General features: G+C 40.1%; 1 protein-coding gene across 4 annotated transcripts in view; it reads right to left on the bottom strand.

Moving 5' to 3' along the window:
• Window positions 1-25999, bottom strand: part of LOC107305714 (urea transporter 2-like) — a 276540-nt gene that overhangs the window by 98771 nt on the left and 151770 nt on the right. For all 4 annotated transcript variants that reach the window (XM_015848224.3, XM_015848225.3, XM_085528187.1 and 1 more), the window contains one exon: window positions 9513-9618. The gene's annotated coding sequence lies outside the window, so the exon portion shown is untranslated. The remainder of the gene's footprint in view (window positions 1-9512; window positions 9619-25999) is intronic.

Here is a 25999-nt window from a genome sequence, read left to right as displayed (position 1 = left end):
ACATTCTGACCCAAGATTCACTTCAGTTTTTATCAGCTCTGATTTACTTTTTGAGACTAATCCAAACTTCTTATTAATTTTATTTTTTTTTCTTAAAAAAGAAATACACTGAATACACCCCCCAAAAACAAGAAAAATCAAGCAAATGAAAACCACCTTTGATTGAGAAACTGAAAATATCAACTGCAAATCCATCTGCTTTTAATTCTTTATCATTCCTTCCCAAGTCCAGTTTTCATCGTTGTTTTATTTTCAGCTGTAGAACAATGAGGAATCCTTGGCTTTCAGGCTTTTGTTTCAACCCCCCAAATTCTGACCAAGTCTTGGAAGTAGCCTATGGCTTCAAAACAGCTCAATTCTAATGTAATTTGCATGAATCCTATATCACTCAAATGCTCCTGACAATTCATTGAACTTTGTCCTGCGTTTTACCAGAATACTTATGAACCATATTGGGCACAGCAGAGCTGTTAATGAAACTGGAACAGTATAATTACAACACGCTCATCCTTGAAGATGCAGGCAGATGTGAGAAAGTATACTCCATTTGTCTCATTGAAATACCATTGCAAATTACCTCTGCGTTAACTACATTTAAATAGGAAATAAAGGAGAAAAAAAAGTCTTCCTTGATAATGACAAGACAAGAGTATCTATAAAAAGGAAATAGAGATGACATACTTCTTTGCCCATGACATACATTTTTTACATGGCTTAGGGGCTTTGCTTCCTGAGAGTTTACATCGTCAACTGTCAGATCCCTTCCATGCATGATTTATGTATGCATAATAAAGACATTGTGGCTGAGGAACTGATCTGTGATTTCCAACAGCTTTGAAACTAACAGTAATATAATATGCAGCATATGAATAATATAGGGTTTAGTTAAAAAGCATCAAGTTTTGAAAATGGGAGGCATATTCATTTCCCATTGCTTCATTTGCTCTTTCATTTATTTTCCTTTTTTTTTTTTTTTTTTCCTTTTCTTTTTCTGTTTTTCTTTCTTTCCCCAGACAAATTGGGTGACAGCTGTTAAGAGAGACAGGCCAAAAATTTCAAATTCAGGGGCCAGGCTATGCACATAGTATTGGACAGGCATGCTTGCTGGCTTTGCAGATTCCAGGCACTTTGCAAGAGAGCAATTGGTAGCTCAGACTCAGTGCAAGTCATCTCAGATTAAATTTAGAAGAGGGCAGACTGTGAAGACCTTGGAACATGCATTTAAATAAAACTTGTCCTAAAATTTCACGAGATTTTCTATACCATTCACTAGAATGTGAGCAGGAATGTTCAGCTAATAGTAGCGCTGACTACTAGTTTCATTTTGCATCAGCGCCAAAAGCTGAGATCACTGTGTGTGTGCTCATTCCATGCAACGATGAGCAGCACCACAATGACTCTTGAACTAGTGAGTTTTCCTGAAACACAACTCAACCAGATCATTTGCCCAAATGGATTCCTGATTAGCAGAGCCAAAGAGTTCTACAGTGCTGAAGAGCTGAGTTTCTTGGTGCTAGAATCAGCTGTCATCTGCAGTAAAGGAAAAATGCACTGTAAGGTGCCACATCCCTACTGTAAATCTCACTAATTCAGAGGCTGGGTGAAAGGGAGATTCTTGTTTTATATGACAAAATCAAGATGCAGAGACTCAATTACTTGGATAGGATCATAGGGATGATTAATAGCTTGGAGCATCTCTCATATGATGAAAAGTTCTGTTCATCCTAGAGAAGACTGTGAGGAGATTTACAAATACCTAATGTTTATAAATATCTAAAGTGTGAGAGGCAACTGGATTGTAGGGTTAGACTCAACGACCTCTTGAGGTCCCTTCCAACCCCTGCAATTCTGTGATCCTGCGAGGCCAGACTCTATCCAGTGTTGTGTAGTGTTAGAACAAGGAGCAATGACTAAAAACTGGAAGGTGGGAAATTTCACACAGATATGCCAAAGAACTTCTTTATGGTAAGCCTGGTGGAGCACTGGAACAGGTTGCCCAGAGAGATGCTGGAGTCTCCTTATTTGCTGGTATTCAAGACTTGCCTGGACGCCTACCTATGCAACCTACTAGAGGAAACTGGCTTCAGCAAGAGGTTGGACTCGAATCCTAGGGATCACTCCCAATCTCTGCAGTTCTGTGATTCTGTGATAGCAGGATATGCTATCCAGACCTCAATTCTTGTCCATCTCAAGATGAAAAAAGCCATTTTATGTTGATAGAGATTTATTGGGCATCTAGGAAAATTTTACTGGTGTTGTTTTGGCATTACATTTCTTCTACATTTCATAAATTTGCCTCTGTGTGGGTTAATGAAATGAAATGGAGAATTAGATCAAGCTTAATGACAACAAGAACAAGGCAAAGGTGCAAAACCCTTCAGCAGATATCTTGAAATCTGCACCACAATTTTTTGTAAAGAGGCTCCATAAGTAGGAAAAGTGGACAGAGGTCCTGCATAGCCTTAGAACCTATTTTAATTATCTTCTCCCTAGATAATTATTAACAGGGGAGGAAAAAATTGCCTGCAAGTGCAAATGCTAATGGGTTCCCCCGAGAGCATGAGTCCAGAACATCAAGGAACTCACAGCAGGCTAACAGCCTCTACAGCATGTGGCTGCTGGCTTGGGGGGGAGGATGCTGCAGTCAATATGCTGACGAAATTCTTCAATGACTTGAAGACTAAATTGCATGTCTTTATAAAAGCAAGGCGGAACAAGCACTGTGATATTCAAGTGGAAAGGAAATTGTGTAGCTAAAACATAGGCTTTTGACGTCGTCAAATGCTGTCAGTGGGAATAAGGAAAGGGAGGTAGAGAACGGATCTGAAGGAGGTGGGAACTGTGTGTTCCCCACTGGGCACTGCTCTAATAATAGCTCTCAGTGATTTCAGAAGTGGAAGGAGTCCTCATGACTAACCAGAGAATGGAAATCGGCTCATGCTTACACTGTGTCAAAAGAATGAAAAGCTTGTTAAAAGAAAAATATATGTATAAAAGCCTAGACTCCTCTGGGACTCAAAATTCATTGGTAAGTTGGAAAAAACAGGTCCTGAGGTGTTATCTCAGGTTTAGCACTTCAGGTCTTTGTTAGACCATTAACTAAGGATATAATTCCAAACTATCCACGTCCCTGACAGGTGTTCCAGCTGCCAGATGAAAAGCTCATCTGAATAGGCTTTGATGAGTAGGCACTGACTGTATTAAAAATAAAGATCTTCTCCAGGGCCCTGAAACCAGTTCTGCTGTGCTTGAAGGAAATTTAGCACATGAATGCAGGTACATAAGATGGAGGCAGAGGAAGAGATTCTGCTGTTTTCTCAGGTGTTTTCCCCTGAGGTCCTCTCTCCAGAAGAAAACAGTATGTTGAAAAGCATTTGCATGGAACTGAGATCAGAATACAAGAACTTCATTTCTTTAGTAGGTTGTTTTCTTTGAAAATAACTTAAAATGGGATTTTATGTTTTTTGTTCCTCCTGAATGTTACTCACTAATTTCAAAGGATTTGTGTTTTCAACCTCACCCATATCATCCCTGAATCTGAGAGTAGGTTGGGGCTCATCCCAGCTCAGACTTTGAACTTAATGTCATAGTAAGTATTGAGGTTGGTTCCACCCTTGTCGTATGGCCCCATTAGGCCAGTGGTAAGGCTCGAGGCAGTAAATGGAAGCATGCAAGTGTTGAGACGTTTGAAGACACATGAGAACAAAATATTGTGACAGATGGACACATGGAGACTTGGGAGAATTGCCCCAGATTGGTTTGCAGGTATGTTTATACCCAATGCAATCATGTCTTCTCTGTGATTTTTACAGGGAGAATGGTTCAGGTTTATCTCCATGACTAAATCCTAATAATGTCAATATCTCCATATTAGAAATAGAGAAGAAGCTTCAAAGAGCCAGCTAGACGATGACCAGCTCTGGGCAACCAGGTATAGTGGTTGGTAGCCCTGCATTTGATGGGGGTGGCTGAAACTGGATGATCATTATGGTCCTTTTCAAACCAGGCCATTCTATGATTCTATGAAATGCTCTTAGTGGCTTTATACGCAACAAGAAACTTGTGCAATATTTTCTAGGACTCCTGAATATATATGGAGTCTTTGGAGGTTAGCATTGAGGGTAACCAAGCTAACTACAGAACTAGTTGCATCTTGGCTAATTATTGCCCTGGAGCTAACTAGCCTGCACACATCACCACACTGCCTTTGCCATTTGCTTTCGGGATCCAAATAAAATGTCTTGTTGTGATGGAAGAATGGCCTTGTCTTTCTCTGAAAGGTAAATGGGGAAAAGATGTACTGTAATTTCCATTTCTTCTGGAAGGCAGCTGCTAAGAGTCTGCAATTATGCTGAGATGAAGGAGGGAATGTTGGTGCTGAGGAGTTGCATTCAGGATTGGTTCTGGACATCACTGTCCACAGATCATACAGAGCCAATCTAGGCAATGCTGTCTCTCCTTTGCTGCTGTTCTCTGTAAAGAAATCATAATGCTGTGTCTTTCTTTCCCTCTGTCTTCTGCAGTTGTCACCACCTCATGCCAACATTAGGAGTGTTTTGAACTAAAATGTCCTGCTTGTATTAACATGCTTATCTCAGCTCAACAGCTTACAAAATCCAGCCTAGACAAAATACATGATACTACACACCATGAGTCTGATAACCCCGTTACAGCCATCTATGAAGATTTTATTTTAAGGCCAACTTTTCCATTACAGTTTTCTTCCGTTCTTGTTTCAGCTCACTAAACATTCACCACCATGATCAACTGCATAAACTCAAAACATATTAAGCAGATTAGGTTGATATCCAAATCTTAACACACTACTTGGGGATGACTGCAATGTCTGGCTGTTTCTACAGTTCAGTGGGTTGGTTATATTTTGGACAATGTTAAATCTTTTTACTTGACAGAAGCATTTTGCATGTGTTTAACACCACATTCCTAAGGCAAAGCAAATTGCCAGAAATAAATCTATTTATTCAAGAATGGTGCTAAAATATAAGATGAACTTAAGCCCTAAACCTATCTGCACTGTATATCCAAAACCTGTAAAAGAACTGGACTTCTTTTTTTAAATAAACTAGCTTATTTATGTGTGTAATTACAGTTTGGTCTCTAGGATTGTATCTATGTTGGAACATAGGAAATGGCCTTTACCTTTCAATTTATATTGTGGTTCTACATAATCACATGCTTTCTTGTGGATAAGAAACCACTATTACTAACAGAGCTGCCAGCAAGCTGTTGTAGGAAAGAACATTGCTGAATATCACAGTTTTAGTTTTCAGAGGTAAAGGCAAGGGAAAGTAAGGAAAGAAAAAAAACCAACCCCACACAGTCTGTTAATAGTTGACAAAAGGGTAAATGACAGGTCTGAAAACTCAGATAAATTCTCATTAACTGAGGGTGTTCTCAGCACTGCCTTCAAAGAAGCACTCCTATGCTTGGAGCTATGGGAGATATTCTCAGTAATGTAGAATGAGATGTCAAGTCATCACTGATAGAATTTGCAGCTGATGAAGACTGGTAGAAGTATAAACAACTGCAGGGACAGTGTTACTGTGATCACTGGTGAAGCTTGGCTTGCTTGGGAAAACATGTTTTAGTGCAGCCAAATGTGATGCTGTCTGTGCAGGAACACAGAATGCAGTTGTTGTTCCTATCACATAGTTATGAAATTTCATAGGTAGGAAAGGAACAGCCTTATGCAGGCAAGGAATGCGGGGATGTGGGAGAGGTCTCCATGGGTGATTAATTACTCACCCTTGGCTATACGTCCTGCTGGGACGAACTGTTCTTAGTTATTTCAGGACATGCAGTGGTCTCTGGGTAGGAAGAAGGGAGTAAATGGCCAGAGGGGGTGGCTACTTTACTAAGAGCTTAACAAGAATTTAGATCTATCCTAGTCTAGACAAGCAAGCAAATCTACCAGACTTCTTGTTGGTGTTCATGCATATTTTACTCTCCCTGCTTACATAAGACCCTTATCCATCTGCTGCTTCTGACACATCCTGCTTCTGGATACTTGATCCCTGTTCTTCCCCTGCTGGCAGTAGTCAGCATAACTTACGTTGTGGCTACACCGCCACAGAATAATTACCTTTATGGCTGTTACTTGCCATATGTACATATATTCCATATACTTTGGGTCAAGACCTATAATGTCAAGCTCAGAAGCATTTCCTATATGCATATTCCCATTTCAGTAGTATCCAACGGTGGCCCTACACTTGTGTGCAAGATCAGAGTGAGTGAAATGTCATTGCTGCATCCCTTTGCTTTCCTTTCAGACTGCAACAAATAAATACATAAATAAATAGATAAATAGCCCTCCCCCCTTCCCCCCCTCCCCCCAAGCAACAGCAACAACAACAAAAAACAGAACAGATGAAATAAACTCCCACTCATTCTGCTCACCTGGGCAAGGACCAGATGAAGAGGTAATTTGTCTACTGTAGAGATATTTTTGGGGGGACAATCAACCAGTCAGAAAAGGGCTCTTTAATCAGATGGAGAAGCATGGGAAGGACCACTGTGATTGAGAATAAGATTAACTTTTTGCTGCTAAAGAATTCCATGGGGTATCTGCTTCCCAGTACTTGCAAATCATGGCTAAGAGTCTCCCTGGAATACAATTTTCTCTAGACATCAATTACTGGGATCAATTTTGGGGACAAATACACAAAAATTAACAACCTATGACATAGGTAATCTAAGATTCTTTGGCCTTAAAATCCCTGGATCTTAGGGATAGTGAAGAGCAGAGCTCTTTATGGAAATGGAAATATAAGCAGAGCACAAATACTGGAGGAGCAGAGCAATTACATCCAAGAACCTAGGGCAAGTAGTTCCATATCATTCGCTTTTCTCACCTAAAGGTCAGCTGGATGTTAAGTAGATGTTCTGAGATCACCAATGTGGCACAAAGCCTTTGTACACAGAGAAGATGCATGTAAACCTTATTGCTTTACTCTGCTCCCTTTATGATTTCTCCTTTCTGTGCTTTGAGCTCTGGGGAAGAGAACATATGCTGCCCAAGGAGGAATTACATTAAGAAAGGACAAGGTGCTGTAGTTCAGGGAGTTGTGGCACTGATAACTCCCTTTCAGCTCAGTTTGTGTCTTTCAGTGCTTTTGTCATGGGGTTATGGTATTTTATGTGAAAAAGGAACTATTGTACCATGCCATCTCTCAGCTTGTGCTTTATTGCAAAATACTGATTTTATGATACAGGTGTTTTATTGTTGAATTTTCTGCTGGTCTGTTAGTCAGCTTCAGCAATGATTTCTAGCCTTGTTTATTTTTCTAGTTATTTTAAGAATAGCTAACAAGTTTCACAAGAATTGTGTGTTGTAGGGAGGTATCAGTGCTAATTCAAAGATGTAAATTGCAGAAGGAGTGAACCTCATCACATGAACTGAAGTTTGAAAGAAGAGATGCACCACCTGAAATATGTTCTCATTGTGATAGAGGTGTCTGCAGAGAGAAAGAACCACTGCACTGGGCAATGTGCACAGGCAACACCTTGCAAGACCATATCCAACCCATGAGATTGCAGAAGATGAACTCAGTGGGGTGAGCCCTGTAGCTATAAGACAGTAATAAAAACGATTCACTTGATTTTTGAGGAAGCAGAGCTAAACAATTGTGTTTTAGGAGACTGAAGCGTAGAGCAAGGTGATTAGCCGTTTTTGAGGTCTCTCAGTAGACAAGTAGAAAGTCACAGATGAATGGGAGAAGGTTTATCACAGCAGACATTTTACAGAACAAGTGACGCCTCCTGCAGTGCCTATCAGAACTCCTATCAGACCACCATGGAGCAGTCACTAAACATGAGATGTTTCATACTCACCTTCCCCTCTTACTTAAAAAATCTATCCTGAAAGTCTTTTTCATCTCCAGTTTTGATGTAGAACCTTAATTTTGAGATGTGATACATCAAAATTATAAGCACACCAGTGTACTTACAGAGTACAGTTACTTACAGAGTAAGGTCTCTTGCCTACAATACTAGACAATTCTTTTTCTTTTTGAGAAACATCTTTTATTTTAGCTTGAATAATGGTGACTTTAGTTTTCTGATTTGAAATCTAGTGCTCCTTTATTACTCACCATGAAGTTCAGGCAAAGTGTACGACAGCACATCCATCACCATAGGTTCAGTTCCCAGGAGCACCTCCACTTCCAGAACCAACTGCTCAGAACCCAGTTGCAGAGACCAAACCCAACTCCAACTCTTCCCAGACATGGAGATTTGCACAACCCAAAGCTGACTTCCCTACAGCATGATTCCCCTGTCAGCAGTTTCTCACACACTAAAAAGCCCTAGAATGACTAGTTATGACAGCACCACCCCCTAAAACATGTCAGAATATCATGTTTCTTGACTCCATGCTGCATGTTTTCCACTCATACAAGAAAGCATTCAGAGACTTGCCAAAGTAGCTGCAAAATCTATTGTGCTTCCAACATTGGCCAACACAAGATATCCTCCAGATGGTAAAAAATAACCTTGACAGACCTTGGAGGCATTGTTGAGGTATAATACCAGTTGATACCAGCTGTTGATTACCTAAACCTTGTAATTTTTATTTTTGTTAATGGAGACCAGCTGCAGAGGTTATTGTCACATGACATACACAATTGTCTAATCTGTACATTTTCCCTCTGAATCAGGCACTTGTCTCAATATGAATCCGTGATGATACCAATTAATTATATCTGGCATTAGGTTATTTGCTCTTTTTCTGTTTAATACAGAAGATCTCAGAAGGCTCCATAAGGTGTAGACTAATAATTTCATTCAGACATAACATTCTGGTATGTATATTTGTGAGAGGTCACTTATTTATTATATAAAATCAAGACATACCATCATCTATCCTGAATTTTCACCCTTGAAAGCGGTATAATAAGTGTCAAATCAGTGATATGCCTTATCCATCTTTAAAGGATTTCTTTGTGCCATACAGCTTCATAGCAGCTGCTTTCTCAAATTACCAAGAAATTGGAGTTTGCCAAAACGGTGGTTTTCAACAGCTTACAACCTTAAGATAACATTTACATTTCAGGAGATGCTGTTCCAATCAGGACAGAACCACAGAGCAAACTCACATCTCTGGATACTCACAGAAGCATCTGACAGAAAAACTAATAAATGCACTAGATTAGTACAGTTTTATTTTCCATAAATCTGGGACATGTTCAGCAATGTCAAACTTGTCCCTGTGTCATTACATGAATAAATAAACCCAAGCTTGCTCTGAAGCTCAGAAGTGAGGTGGAATTCATTTAACTCATTACCATTTAAATGACAGATGGACAAGGTAAACTCTTTTCTTTTGAGGCAGTGGATGGACCACGTAGGGACTAGAACTCTGGTGTAGCATAGATGTGGGCTCTCAGCTTTAAATGATTGGATTCAGATGTTTCCAAGAAAATTATTTGCTCCAAAAGGGCTCTTTGGTTGCTAACAGGTATAGCAATCATATTTAAAATGTTTTTACTCACAGTCAGGCTCCTGCAGCTTCAGTCACGTAGGATTTACTGGAGGGTTTATCCTTGGGCTGCTCTGTTGAGTGCAGAGAATTCAGGTGGATGTTTTCAGACTGTTAGGCTGCCAAGAAATATAAAGTAAAAAACAACATGTTTAGAGGAGAAATATTTTAGTTTTGCTATTTTGGCTATAATTTATTTCCTACTTTTGCAGAAGATCATCATGTGTCTCTCCTAAATCACAGGGAAATTTAAACAGAAGAGAGGAAGTAGGGAGGGTTTGTGTGTTTATTTTGTGTAAAGGGGAGGCATATCTGCACCCACAAATAAGAGTGTGAGATCTTCACACACAGTTCAGACCGAGTGAGAAAATAGCATTGCAGCATTCTGTAAGTTAATTTAAGAAATAAAATGATTATTTGTATTTTTCTTAATACTTAAAAAAGAAAGGAGGGTTGGAAAAGTCCTCAAACCAGAAGACAGAATAAGGCTTTTTACGTGGATGACACTCATGCTGCGTAATACAAATGTTTTGCTTGATTTCTGTTTGTATATTTTTGTGACCTGCAAGCTCAATGTAAAGTCACCAAAAGTTTCCTGATCACCCATGAGGCTCTTACAAGTTTCCACGGAGCTAAAAGAGGTTTACTGTTTCAAGTCAGAGGCATGGACAACTTGTGCACAGTACTATATGGATAACTTGGAACTTAATTTGAGCTCAAGGCTGAAACATCTGCTTGCCCAGAGAGGAAGTCTATATGCTGAAACAGGAAGATATGTGGGTATGACTGCCACTAGTGTGGCTCTTGCAAAGTAAATGGTACTGGAATACTCACCTCTTGGCCTATAAATATGACATGTCTACAAGGCAAGGTTTGCAGAATACCTGGTATTTGTTTCAAATGGCTGAGCTTTCCAAGTATACAAGGGAAGCAGGGAAACTTCATGGAAGAAGTCTTTTCATTTAGGACCTTGTCCTGTCCCAGAGATGTACACTATTCCAGACTCATCTAAACCAAGCCGTTGCTCCCTGACATTAAAAGATCTGTAGCTGAAGGTTGGAGGAATCACAAAGAGGAAGGAGGGTAGAGACCTTTTCTTTAATAACACAAAAGAGTGAAAACTCCTTTTTCCCATTTATTTTCTTTCAAAACAATGCAGTAGCCATTAGTCAAAACCATGTTGGGTTTGTATCCAAATAACATAGATGGTGCATAGACAGCAATTCACTGTTAACAGGGGGGATTTGATTATTTCATTTTAAGGAGATAAATTGTTTATATTACATTACTCCTCTGTCAGCTTTGCAGTTGTTTGCATGGATGCCTTTTTGCTCTTGGCTTGAACCTCATTCTCAGTTCTGTGTCCACCTCTTGATTGATGTTGAGCCACTATTAGTCCCTGTGTTTCCTAGGCTGCAAGAGGTTTGATTTTTGTTGGCTTGGATAGAGCTGTTGGCCTTGGTTTCTTTTTAAATACATTGTGCTAAAGAGAGGAATGGAAGTGAATGACAGGTCAACTAACAACACTGTGACTTCCAGCACCTGGTACTGGAGGATGATTTGATATTGACCTTTGTCACCTGCCTCTCTGTATGTGCATAGGTCTTCCTCCTGATTTCAGTGAGAAGCATTTACATGTCTCAGTTGTAAACTGAGGGTGGAAAGTGGAAACAAAATGAAGCATGGAGTTCTTTTCCTACATACATGTCCTCCACAGAAGTGAACAAATTTGTGATGTGGACAGTTCCTCCAGACATAATGTGTAGTTTCTTAACATATATTCACTAAAACCAAAACAAAGTAACAAAACAAGGTGAACAAATATAAAAGCAAAAAACAAAATTATTGTAAATTTCCCCAGAATAGATGAACAGGTATCTAGACTGCTTAAATTTCAGCTTTGTTCCCTTGCACTTATCGGAGACCACACTTGAACTAGGATTACTCTAAGCAGCATGCAGAAAAAGTGATTGGATAGCACATTACAAGCTGAAGTCTGGCAAGGCTTTTCAAACTAAAATGAATGATACTGCTAGTTTTTTTTTTCTGCCAGTATACTATCATCTCACTACCAACCTCAGCATTCACTCACAAGTGGATCAAGTGGAGGCTGCTTGGAGAAAAAAAGTAAACCTACATCCTGGGCCCAAAATAAAAGGCTTAAAGCTGCTTTTCTGCTTTGTCTAGGATGTTTCTGGTGCAAACTCACACCTAAACTCCAAACACACTGTTGGAGCATAACGACTGGGAAATCCTTCATACAGCAGTACAGATTTAAGGGCTGCCATCAATTCCCAGTCATTGCAGATGGTGTGCTGGTGGTTTGGCATCATTTTGACAGCCCTAAATTACCCTCTGGCTCTCAGAATCATCCCTGTTGCCTAGAGTGGCAAACCGCTTTACCCTAATACACATGCTCAGCCTTGTGCCAATCCCAGAAGAGGTTATCACGTTTTTATTCTGAATTGAGTATATGCAGTTACCAGAGAATGAATGGCACGTCAGAAATGCACGCTGTTTCTTAGTTCATGGCAATATGTTCACCTGTCCTTCTGTAGAATAACACTGGGTTATGATGAAGGCAGATTTATGTTATGATGTATAGGAGCTGCTCCAATGATAAATTTACAGGGGATTTGTCTCATTTATTGTAAAAAAAAACAAAAATAAAACCCTTCTAATTTAGAGCTTTTGAAACTCCTCTGAAGTGCTCATCTTTTAAGTGAATCATCAACACAGTGCACCCCAGATTATGTGGGTTTTTTTCTGGTGATCCAGGGAAGCACTTCTTGGCTTTCCCATTCTGGTGGAGGAAGGGAAGAAAGGCCTTGTAAAAGAATCAGATTTGCTCTGGAAATGACTGAGAGCTGTTAAAAGCAGAGCCTTGCAAAGCCATTTTTAGACCTCTGCTTTTTAAATATAGCCCTTGCCACCAGCACCTGCTCTACCAATAATGTGTCATCTGTGAGATGTCACTCACTGACACTGAGTGTCATGTACAGAAGAAGGCCAAGCATTTGCCAAGCAGAGTGTGTTCTTCAGAGGAAGGAATATAGCCACAGATTATATGACCTGGATAACTTTTGACAGCATTATGCCTCCATACATGTTTGCTCAGCACCTTATGCACTGAAGCTCCCTCAGTCTGGAGCCACAGGACATTACTGTAACCCAAGTATTATTTATGTTGGCAACTGAGAGATAGATCATGGGTGAGGGAAGTGAAAAAGCAGCACTGCTAGTGAATGAATTTGCACGTTACTGCTTTTATAACACTGAACAACTTAATAGAGACACAGCAGAGAGATTTAGTCTCAGGAGCATTTGTTTTCATAGAGATCTTTGATTTGCAGAGTTTTTACTTATTTTTGTGCATTTTTGTGGCTTGGATTTTCTGTGTTTTGCATGACCACTGCTCCTCAGTGAGTGGAGGAAGGAGAGTTGGGAGGAGGCAGAATCACAGTTCCCGTACCTAGCAGGGCACTCAGCAGTACTGAAGTGAATATGCTTCCCTCCTTAACCCTCAACTCTTTCATTCTGCAAGTAGAGACAGAACTGGACCTGGGCCTCATTGCTTTGGATTGCTTAGGGCAGGCTTAGTATTTCAGACAGTTAGAATCATAGAATCATTGAGGTTGAACCACCAAGTCCATCAATCCATCTCAACTATGCCAACTGACCGCATCCTGAAGAGCCACATCTCCACAGATCTCAAACACCTCCCTGGGCAGACTGGGTCAATGTCTGACTGTTCTTTCTGGGAAAATTTTTTTCTGAATATCCAATCTGATTTTCCCCAACTCAACATGGGGCCATCTCCTCATCCTCTCTCTGCTACCTGGGTGCAAAGGCCAAACCCTGCCTTGCCACCTTGCCATGATCTCCTTTTTGGGACTGTAGAGAATGATAAGGTCTCCCTTGAGCCTTCTCTGCCCCAGGCAGAACAATAAGACCTGTCCTTCAGACACTTCACAGCTTTGTTGCCCTTCTCTGAACACACTCCAAGGACACACTCCAAGGTCAGCCTCGATGTTACCTGCCCCAGCTCTGCTGAGATGCATCAGGAAGACTGCTGGGGTTCAGGGTGAGAATCCCAGGTCTGGTCTGGAAATTCCTGTGCTGCATTCATTGTGGGTCTTTGCTATCTGTACTGGTGTTAAACCCCATGCATAGCACTGACGTGGGTTTGCACATGGAGGAACAACGAATCTTGAAATAACTGCCTGGCATTACCACCATTTACCCCAGTTAGATTTGTACTGGACACAGGGATGTTAAAGACACTGCCTTCCACAACCTGCTTCTGTAAGGTGCAGTTGGGGCTCTCACTGCTTTTCAAAATAGCCAGCTGAACTGAGCTGTGGTCAATCAAACTGCTTTCTTTCTTTTGCTCTCTCCCATATCCCTTCCAAGCACCTGCAGTGGCTTTCAGAACACATTCATTCTCTCTCTTTTGCTTGCTGCATATACTTTACAATTTCCCAGCAGATGCATCGCATGAGGGCATTAAATTCCCATCCTTCCCACCTCGCTCTCAGAGCAATGACTCCACATTCAGAGAAACACTCATTTTATTACAGCGGAGCTGAGCATTTAAACTTCATTCTCAGATTCATTTGCCGAAAAACAGAAGATGCTAAAAATACTGTTGATAGGGAAGCAGTGAGTGTAACCTCCAAATCTCCCCTGTTCGGATCAGATGTAGCTTTCCTGCTGCAATCATTCCTCTCTGCCCTTCTTCCCCTCCCCTCTGTCTTTTTGGAGATGTATTTCTCTACGTCTGTGATTCTGCAGTGGCAGAAAGGGGTCAATCTATCTGTAAAAGATGGACTCAGCCAAGCTTTTCTAGCTCTTTCCTGCTGATGGCAATTATCCGGAGGTTGGCAGCAGTCCCAGAAACCTGCAGTTCCTGCAGTCCTGCTGCTGTGGGCCTGCTCCACAAAGCCAGCATCCTAAGAGGATCACTTGGTGTGATGCCCAGGAAATGACAAACAGAAAAGGTCACACGTACTCCAAAAAGATATACTGCTCGGCAAATTTAATTGACATTGTGCAGCTTTTCAAAATGTCCCTGCAGACATTCCAGCATTTAACAGATGCAAGCCAAGAACAGCAAAATAACAGGGCTTTAGAAAAGAGGCAGAAAAAAATACATTCTGTCCCCCTAAAATAATTTTCTCATACCCTGGTAATATCCTTTTCACATGGTCTATCGGATCAGGGTAATTTTTTTGCTACCCTTGGTCTGGCAAGTGAAACCAGCTCCCATCCCCCCCAGCTCCCTCCCTTCCTCATACTAGCACTGCTGCTTTTTAAATCACTTAGGTTTTATTATGCTGGGTAGCTGTCCTTGTTGTTTTCCTTGCATGTTTTTCTGCTAAAATACTGTATGATGAACCAACTCCCTGCTTAGCCCAGTACTCTCCTGGGGCTTCATCACTGTGTCCCGTGTTATCTAGCCAGAGGGAAAAATGCTGGCTACATCAATGGGTGCTTTCTTTAAAGAAAAGAAACTGGAGATCTGTGGAAATTTAAGAAGGTGTCTGATATCTAGCACTCTTAGTAAGAGCTGATGTGAAAGCAATGAGTGACCAGAATGAATCTATGATGAGGGCAACTGATCCTATTTCAGCTGTGGGTGTGTACTCCTTGAGGGTTCAGCTCTTCAGCTTTTATATTCCATACTGCCTCCATAAATTACAAATTAAGAATCAATTTGTTCTTTTAATTTTGTCTTTAATATTCCCCAGTTAAATGAAAAAAAAAAAAACCAAAAAACAAACAATGGCAAAATTGAGTATAGGGTGAATACTGAAGATGAAGAAGGCTTGTGACACAACAGATTTGAACTCTTGGCCCACCTACACCCATGCAATCTGTGATGAAAGCCACCACTTTCCCTCTAAAGCTAGGAACATGTAATTGCTGTTATTTGTACATGTAGGACAGCAAAGAAGCAAGGTTTGAGTCTATGGGGAGACTTGAATCTTCACATCAGGAGTCCCAGTAAGTATCAACTGGAATGCTGCTGGGAGAAGTGATGAACATTTCGGAAGATTACACATGCTGCTGTCTACATAAAGTGCCAAAAATTGTCAGCTTAGATTGATGGTATAAAATATTCTGTGCATTAGACAAAATACTTCAGGACTGTATAAAGCAAATAGAAAGATCTTTATGGGGGCTTCTCTGGTTACTCTGTTTAGGAAGAGTTAGGTACCCTATCCAGAGTGTAATCATATACATGAGTGGCATCAGTGAAACCTGGTCACTTATTTGCCTGAATATGGTCAGACTGCAGACAAGCAATTATATGACTATAATTTGTACAGAGAGTTGGTGGAACAAATCATTTTGATTTAGATGAAGAATGAACATAGATCATATAGAGCATGACAGCAATGTGTAGAAAACGATGGGGCACAACCAAAAGTGGTTTTGCTTTGAAGCTTTGTTTGATGGAATAAGGCACAAATAATACAGTATAAAGCTTGAGGTACAATACCTAGCTCAATCAGCCATAAAAGATAGGGAAACAACTCCATTTATTTATTTGTTTCTATTTCAGAAGGCAAAGCATGGTTATAGGAACTGTTGGGACCATAGTCCAAGACTCCCAGTCCACCTCTGTACTTAAAGAGCAGATTGTATGCAAATAAAGGGGACTGAATAGTGCCAGATCCCTATCCAGGCAACTTTGTTGACTTCAATATTGTGTCATGCAAAGCAGGATACAGTTGAGAAGACAGCACGGTGCTGGACTATTCCAACATGGAGATATCAACATCCACTTCCTGAACAGAAGCTGAACCTTATAATTTAATAGAAGTGTTATCCTGCAGCTAAAACACAAAGGGAAAAGTATCAGGATTTGTTTCTGCCTGAATCTGAACGGGGCTCGTCCATCTTTCACCTTGCTCTGCCAGGGCAAAAGCTCAAAGTCAACAGCTATAAATCCCACCTCAGTGCTCACACCACCAAGTGTGGGAGAAGTATTATCCCTTCCTTTGAACTGTCCTTCGAAAGGTGTTTCAGGACCAGCTCATTCCCGTTACAGGTTTCGACTCTGGCAAAGTTTCACTTGGTTCTGACTGTCAAGAAAAGTGTGAACAAACACTCTTTAATTTACATGGTGTTAGAAAAAGATTTCGACTTCCTCTTGGACAAGACAGTTCTAGCTAAGAACAGTCTGTCAGAAATGGTTAACTTTCCAACTGAAAATGTTTCCAAGAAAAGGATTTTACTCCAGACAAAATCCCTATGTAGTAAGTGACTCATAACCATGCAATATTAATGGCTGGTTTCATAACACGCTCTCCGGTTACACTGGGCTTCACAGAAGCAACAAAATAAAATTCAGAAGTTGATTTTACTGCAGAGTTCCGTCAACACAATTATATTGGTCAGGAGAGGTAAGAGGTGAGATCTTTGGACTAAGAAGAGAGTCAAGAAAAGCCCAATTGTAGAAAATGTCACCAAATCCAGAACTGAGCTCTTGTCATATCACTGACTTACTTCAGGTTGGGGTGAGCAGAGGGAAAAAAAAAAATACAAACTACACATTTTTCCTCAAATATCCTAACCTTTGGCTTTGGTTTCCCATGGGGAAGTTTTCTATAGCATCTTGAGACTTTAAACACAAAATGTTTTCTGAATTAAAGCTTGATTTAGTTCTTCTGTCTCCAAAAGCAAAAGCTCCAGTGCTTCAGACCACAGGAAACTTGCCAGCTGTGTAAATATTAAGGCTTTTACTGTATGCAGTTGAGCTGCTCTGCTTCCATCTGCTAAAATGGTAAATCTTCACATATGCTTGTTTTGACTGATACCCAGTCCTGAGTGCTTTGTAAGACAGTTACACGTGTGGGCCTGGTAAAAAATATTCATCTCTTGCCAATTTGGTTTGTGAGCAGGAAATGACAGGATAGGCCTTCATGACATCAATGGAGAGGGGCAGCATTCATGAACCACTCTCTTGTTTTGACAGAAAAGAGGATACTTTGGCTTTTCTGGCTATGACGGAACAACTAGTCGAAAAGGATGAAGGGTATGAAGGATAGCATATACATCCTGTTGAAGTTCTTTTAGCCTAATGACAACTAATGCTCTGCAAGTCGTTTCTGGGTTGATTTTCTTAATCTTGGTGTTAGGTCTTCCTGTTTTCCTCTCAAGCAACCAAGTACTTGGAAATCTTAGCAGATGAAAACATCAGGAAACAGGGAAAATATTTCTTTGTGGTCGCTCCTTTCTTCTCATGGAACACACAGAACCAGAATAACAGAAATTTCTAAGAATAAATCCCAGTGGTGTACTAATGTGAAATATTGTCAGCGGCAACTCAAAGACTCTGTAGCCTCAGGAGAAGGAGAGAACACCGTTTAATTAAAACCACTTATTTTAATTTCAAAATCGTATAATTCTTTATTTCAGTCCTTGGCTAGGACAAAAGAAAAAGCATAAACTGAATTATGGCCAAGTATGACAGATGCTCCTTACTATTACACAACTGTTTAGGAGGGAGCTGTGGAACCTTGCAGTAATTTCAGTTGGATGGAACTTCTGGAGGTCACCAAGTCCAACCTGCTCTCAGAACAGGAAGTACTGAATAATCCTATTTCCAATCAAACCTGTGGGGGAAAAAAGGGCAGGCAGAAGGTCATGATCTGATTTCCAGACAGCCTGCCTGCCATGAATTTTATTCTCCTGGTGTTTAGGGCAGGGCCTGAACAGCTTCTAGGGAGAACCATCAACACCAGAAAAGTCCACAGCAGACTTCATAACATCTCCAGATTTCTTGTCTTTTTAAGATACAAATTTTGAAAGGAGTTGAGGTATTTTTCCTCTTTTTTTTTCTTTTTTCTTTCTTCTTTATTATTTATTTATTTATTTGATTTTTTTAGATTTCATTTAAAATATTTTTTGAAAGATCTGATCAATATCCTCTTTTCTAGTTGCTGAGAGCATAGAAATAAGTCCAGCTGCCAGCCTCATACCTAAGGATGAGAGTATGTTTTCAGATAATAGGCTCATAATGTATCCCTAGTAAAGGGAGAACATGGATCTACCCATTCTTTCTGATGTATAACTTGCTGCCCTTGAGCAGCATGAGATGCTATGCCCTCAGTCATCACATTCTGAGCTCAGTTATTTAAAATATGGTTGTAGTTTCAATAAAGACAAGAAAGGTCAGGATTTTGGTATTATGTTTTGCTTGAAAGACTCGGACATTCCACACTGCACAGAGCTTTCTAAAATATTTCTGGGATTTCTGTCAGTTTTGATTTATAACAACATATGTCAGATTTAATTACACCATCACCCCATCCATTCATCACCCATGTTGCTCTCTGCAATGCTCTTCACCAAGTCTCCAAGGGATGTAATGACCTGAACTTGTTTCAGCGGTGACAACAGGATTAGATGTCCCCATACCATCAGGATTTGCAGATCAGTGACCCCAGTAGAACTGGGAACTGTGGTCGGACAGAACAAAAGAGAGTGAAGAGGAGATGCTGGGGATGCCCTTGCCCATATTTGCTTCATACTCCAGCCTCACTGTTATCGTCACTGCTGTGGGGACTTGAAAAACATCTATACTGTAAACACACACTTCCTATGTAAATGTACCCTAAGCATCTCTGAGCTCTATTCTGAGGGTGCAGTATGTTCTCTGAGTACAGTACTGGCCTGAGGATCATTGTAGTATGGTTAATTATCCGGTGTAAACAATTTCTAGAATGCTCAACATGGTTTTGAAAGACAAAAATAATACAAAATCAAAAACAGAAAACCTGAATTATTTCTGTCTCTTAATTAATGACCACATCTTGCTGGAATTGTCAGATTTATATTTGAGCTCTTTCATCTAATATTTTAAGTTTACAATCAAAATATAATGTTGAAGTTTATTTATTTATTTATTTATTTATTTATGTTTTACTTAGTTTGGTTTGATCTCTCCTCATCTTTAAATTTCCTTACAGTAATAAATCCAAATAACTGTAGGGGTATCATGGCCGCGGATTCATAGTTGAAAAGATACTAAAGATCAAATACTGAATTTGACTAACATTGGAAATGTTTGTGGGAAGGCAAAATCTTCCTAAAATCAATCAATATTTTTCCTCTGAAACATTTAATTCTCTTGAAAGGGAGTTTGATTTTGAAGATAAGGGATTGAATTTGGTCTCTAAAGAGGTTAATCCTAAGTAACATTTTGGACCCTAAGCAAATTTCAGATATCTTAATCCTAGATAGGAATTATGCTTTATAAAAAAAATTCTACATCATCTGAAGTTGGAAGGGGACCTCTCAAGGTCAACTGGTTTAAAACCTTGTTCTGAGCAAGTTTGGCTTCAAAGTTATGCTTAGTTGTTCTAAGCCTTTTTCAGATTCCGAGTATAACTACTTTCCAAGTGAAAATTTTTCCATATATTCAGTGGGAATTTCCTTTGGTCATCCCTACAACTTCTGAATCAGTGACAGTAATTGAATACCACCTTAGTCTTTCCCAGGCACTCAGAGTCTTTCCCAGCATGCAAGTTTTGCATGCAAACTGTAAGATTCCCATAGACAGAAGGAGGAAGTTAAGCACCCTAGGTAAGCCTTTTTTGTTTTTTTTTGTTTTGTTTTTGTTATCTTGTTTTTTCTCATTTTCCTAGAATTAAGAAGCCATTGGGCAATACAACCTAAAGCTCCTCTTCTGAACTGGCTGAACACTTCATTCTCTTCATTTCAAAGCAAAACAGGAAGGACTGAGATCGCTGTACCTGAGAAGTGCCCTCACCCTTACAGCTTTGGCACAAGCCAAGCAAGAGGCGTAGGAAAATGTGAAATTGTTTCTTCTAGAGAGGAAGAACTGAACTCATCTAACTTGTCAGAAGTGAAGGAAAGACAGTTTTCAATGACAGCCATCAACTGCACAGACAGACATGTAGCTCTACATGTAACCTTTTGACGTAGTTGACCAGAGAGATTTGGTCCATTACAACAAGACTTTCATTATTAAGGATGTTTAGTTAGAGGTATTCTTTAAAACCAGGAATAAACCTTGAACTGTGTGCTTTTAAGTAAAGCAAACAGAAAAAGAAGTGCTTAGATATATGGAAAGACAGGAAATGCAAAACCAAGAAATTCTGGCTATCAAAATGCTTACCACAAGATGGGGGAGGGGTTAAGAAATTAGTAGGATTTGCACAAACAGCGGGAATATCCAAAGTGATCACAGGTAATGCTAACAAAACTTATATGAAAGAGATGTGAGACTTCGTGTTTCGGGATTTAAATCCATTTGTAGCTGTTATGATTTATGATGAAACATTCACTGCGAACAGATTACCCAACATCTGCCTTTTGCAGGTTTTTCATGCCTTCCTCTGAGGCACCTGACCGGGGCTGCTGTTGTAAACTGGATACATATACAATCTAGCCCATGAGTCTGATCTGATCTGGCACTTTCTACTTCATTCTGGCTTATTTATTTATTTGTTTATTTATTTATTTATTCTCTTTTCCTTTCACTAGAGATAAAATGTTACATGTGGGGGGTTGGGAGGAGGGGGAGATAGTGATGGGGGAAGAATGTTGATTTTCCTGCAGTATTCCTAAAGACCTCACTTTTGTATGAAGCGGGGGAGATACACAGAAAATAAAGCTATCCTGTATCATGGTGTCTTTGGATTTAGCATCCTCCAGGACATAAGCCCATTGTCATTTTTCTCCTCTGAGTCATTCTTTATGCTTACTGTGCAGCTATTTATTCCAGAATGGTACATTTACCCTAATTCTCTGTGTTCACATGTAGTCTGTCTCAATTTGCTTGGCTAACACTTCACTGTCCCTAAGTACAATAAATAGTTCATCCTGTGGGTTTCCAACCTTCAATTGCAGATAACCCATTGGTGAGAAACAGACCAGCACCCACAGCATCACTTTTCATACTGCATGACCCAGCACTCACTTACTTTGTTTCTGGTAGGCTGCACAAAGCTCTGGGATAGATCACAGCTCCATTGTACATGCACATTCTTCTCAGCCAACCTTTCTTACTACGTTAATTTTCGTTAATTCATTCCCTGCAGTGAATTTAAATCACTGGGACAATTTCACTTGCCATGTAACTTGAACTAAGTCTGCTAGGATAGATAGAGTATACTATTTTTATATCTTAAAGATCATTGTTCTCTTAAATATCATGAGTTCTAAATATGTAGCTGAAGATGATTGATGTGTCTATTTTCCATGCAGTATAACACAGCTTAATGGAGTCATAAGATTTCTGCCAACACAATATGGGATTTGGAATCCAAATAACTCTTAGATTACTGGCAACCACGTCTCCTACCACGAGTCTTCACATACCGTGGTTGCAGCTGTGATATAAATCACAAGAGCATATCTCTCTATCTGTCATTGCAATAACTAGGTTCCAGGAAAAGAAAAAAGGAATCTGTCTATAAGCAGGTGAAACCCACATGATGACACATAGTGATTTCAAGCCCAACAGTTTCACTGCAGTGGCAATATTACACACTGCCATAATTTGTTCAGCTCTTAAAGAATGCTTAAATGTTTTACTTTTGAGGACAACCTGCAAAACTATCTATGTCCATGTCTCTGGATGGTAGAGGGTAACTCCGCACCAAAACTGTACTGCATCCACTCCCTGCCACTGGAGAGTAATTACACTAATGAGGATGCTATATCTAAAGTCTGAGGCTGGTAGGTAACATGAGGTTTCAGTAAATGTCATTCCTTCAGATAATTTTAGAGCCAAGGTAGGATGGTAATTCCACCAGTAGGAGGGTGCAGTTTGAGTCAAAGGATTTCTCAAAAGAATGATGAGCAAAGTACATTGACTCAGATGAGGTTTATTAAGGTTTCATAGGCTGCTTGGAAGGCGGCTTTTGCTCATGGTTACTCGAGACCTACTGTAGGGAACATGCTTTAGCAGAGGGGTTGGACTAGATGAACTCCAAGGGTCTCTTGCAACTCCTCTGATCCTGTAAATATGTTTTTCCTGAACTGCTCTTTATTCTTAAGCTATATTTTAATCTCCACCATCACGACATGGTGTCTGCTCATATCTCTGCCCTGCAAAGAGTTTTCCAGAAGACCGACCAAAAACCAGCCCACCACCCTGTAAGTAAAAGCACGCTGTAGGGGTCCCTTACACAAAATATTTTGAACTCTCACCAAAGAGACATAAAACCCTCTAGGATGAGAGGAGGCACTCCAACAAATACAAAGCGAATCGAAAGGGATTCAGACGCTGATTTCAACAGAAGGAGAAAAAGCTGATTCTGACTCACCCTAAATTGAAGACAGTAATTATAACAATGGCTTAGCTCCATAGCATACAGTGTTCTTCTGTGAATGAAGAACTTGCATCAGAATGTGCCCATTCTGATCTTGATACCATCTTAGTCATTAGGAAAGTCATGCATGAGCCCATTTTAGACCTCAAAGTGTAATTTATTTCTGGACCAAGTGACAGTATTTCTCCAATAATTTTATATTTGGATTCAGCAGCTGAAATGAATGATGAAACTTTCTGCACTTTCAGACATTAAGAAGAAACTGTAAAAGGCTGATAAGATACCAAAATGAAAGCAAGTAGATTTAAAGGTCACTCTGTCTGTCTTTCTTATCTGGGGAGGATTTTAGACAGAGTTCATTACTGTAGTACCTGAGCACTTAATAGTCTGTTCAGAATTTGGCAGTGATTTTAGGAATAACCTGAGCACACAGTGACATTTATTAGGCCTCCAAACATCCCCATTGCACAGGTGGAAGCTGATCTGGGCTAGGAGATTGAAGCTTAAATTGTGACCATGAAAACAATCTGTTAAGATTTTCCTCCTCTTATTTGTTGTCATCAGAATTTACAGTGTATTTTTGAGAATAAGTATCAAGTCTGTGTGTACTGAAAACAATAAAGAAGTATTGTAATACAAGGAACAATTCACACCATGCTTCCTGAGCTGGGGAAGTCGAGAATCCCTTCCAGTACTTGAAGGGAAAGTACAAACAGGAGGGGGTATGACTGTTTACAAGGGTGGATAGTGATAGGACAAGGGGTTTTAAACTAAGATGGGGAGGTTTAGGTTAGATATTAGGAGGAAGTTTTTTACACGGAGGGTGGTGACGCACTGGAACAGGTTGCTCAAAGAGGCTGCGGATGCCCCTTGCCTGGAGGCATTCAAGGCCAGGCTGGATGTGGCTTGTACTATGGGATAGTACAAGTTCCTGGTCAAATATTTCTTCATGAAGTGGGAGGCAGTTTGTTCATCTATGGGCACATGAACTATAACATAAGCAGTTGGTAGATGCAGGATTATTTCACATGAAATAGGGAAGTCAGTGCAATCTGCCATTTGCAGTGACAAAAAGCAGAGATCATCTGAGGATCCTGATTATTTACGTGTTGACTCTTCATTTTTTGTGAATCAAATTTTGCAGTGCTTACAACTCTCTGTTAACAGGAGTTAAGCTGCTTTAGTTATTCAGAGTCTTACTAACAATTAATTTCCCTTAACACCTTTATAACCAATACCTGCTCCCTCCAAGAGGCAGGTTTCTTTATTTTTATATTTTTTTTCCACAAAGAAAACTTTTTTTTTTTTTTTTTTTTTTTTTTTTTTTTTTTTTTTTTTAGGCATGGGGCCAGAAAATCCCAGTATGTTTCTACAGGAGGAAACCTTAGACTTTATGTATTCAACACATTGTGTGGAACAATTACAGAGCTTTGGGTCATAAGTGACTTATTTCCATTAAAATTAATGGTGTTATTCCTGGCAGCGTGGCTTGCCATCAATACCCCTTGCTTGCAAGGAAAGGCACTTATAAATCAGCCTCTGCAGTTTCAGGAGAACAGAGGAAGAGGAGGCATAGCTCTTCTCTAACTCCTAAGCAATGTTGGCAATATACTTTCACACTCTCCACCGCAGAGATTGTTGCTTTAGTTCTATAGAGCTCCGCATTAAAGTGAAGGAAGTAATTTTGAAGCCTGGCTTTGGGGGCCTCCAAGGCAAGGCAGCGGGGAGAGTAGCTCATAAGCTGACTGTGGATTGAGTTCTGCAGGGAAATGCAAACTTGACACAGCAAAGCACAATTAACGTTGTCTCAACAAGCCTCGTTTGCAGCATGACTGGCAACCCTCTCCACCTTCTACTAGTCTGAGTTTGACTTGTGAAGGAGCGAGCGCAGCCTCCACTCAATGCACTGCTCTTTGCTTAAATAATTAATTTTTAAAAACTCCAAAATCAAACTCTCCCTGGTGCCAAGACTGAATGAATGAGTCCTTACGCAGAAAATGAAGCTCACCTGCTCTCTCCACCAGGGCTGGGAAAAATCTGCAACATCTGGCTTTTTGCACAGAAAATTAGATATTCCTAAAGGCTGCATGTGTGTACACATGTACACACTTACAGAGAGGTCCTGTGGGAAAAGAAGATGGAGGAAAATATCTTTCCTGCAAGGTTAATTATGACTATAAGGTGAACTTCATCTGAGGACAGTCTCTTGTGCTGAATGGTTCTGTGATTTGGTTGAAGGGGAACTGATTCTGCACTCAAAACAATCATGCAGCAGAGGTGAGTGAAACACATAGAAGACCTGATTTTTCTACTCTGGCTGTAACAAACAGCAGGCAGGCAGGACTCACTATCCACTGCAGGCTTCCTTTTCAGGAGAACTGGACTAGCTATACCCTCTGCTGATGCCCAGGGCTATTACTGCGCACTACTGAAGATGAGAAGTCATTTGCAGGATCCAAAATACAGAATTGGAGGCTCTAATTCAAGACATTTAGTCAGGAACATCCAAGGTATTTAGAAACCCATCTCCCACTGGTTTTCATTGAAAACCCTGGCATCCTTAATGAACTGAATCTTCTGTTTGATGGCCAATACTTTATGATGGTAAGGGCATATCACCATATAAAATCAATGATGGACACTAGGTAGCTTTGAAGACAGGTGGTTCACATAAAGAGGTTAGTGCACAGTATGAAAAAATCAAGTGGTATCTTTCCATAATGACTTGTTAATAAGGCTCAATATTCTTTTTGTTTGAAATGTGACGTATCAGTGCACTGATTTCATTTAGTCATTCTCTTACTTTTCTTCTTTTTTCCTTTTTGAAAACAAAATAGTGTTGCAAAAAGAGCTAGCCAATTTCTGATCTAAAAAAGCAATGGAGAGCAATGGGAAGAGGGATGGATGAGCAAATGCATGAGAAAAGGAGCATCAGCTCTTTGGTAGTCAAGAACTGCATGGTCCACCCTCATAAGGCTCACAATAATCATGATACTTCACTGTTCAGCTGTGATCTTGATGTCTTCTCTTCATTGCTGGGCTGCTGTACCCGGATGCTGTTACATCATGAGCAAAGAAGGGTTCAGCATGGCAGAGCAAACCCAGAGTGTGAGCCAGGTTTTGGTCCCAAGCCTCACTGCTTCAGGGCTCAATTACTGTTCCCAGGGCTATAGACAATTCTTACTAC

Source organism: Coturnix japonica, chromosome Z, assembly GCF_054131305.1.
Source record: "Coturnix japonica strain WE chromosome Z, WE-NBRP24, whole genome shotgun sequence".
Taxonomy (NCBI): Eukaryota; Metazoa; Chordata; class Aves; order Galliformes; family Phasianidae; genus Coturnix; species Coturnix japonica.
This window is presented reverse-complemented; position numbering and strand designations above follow the sequence as displayed.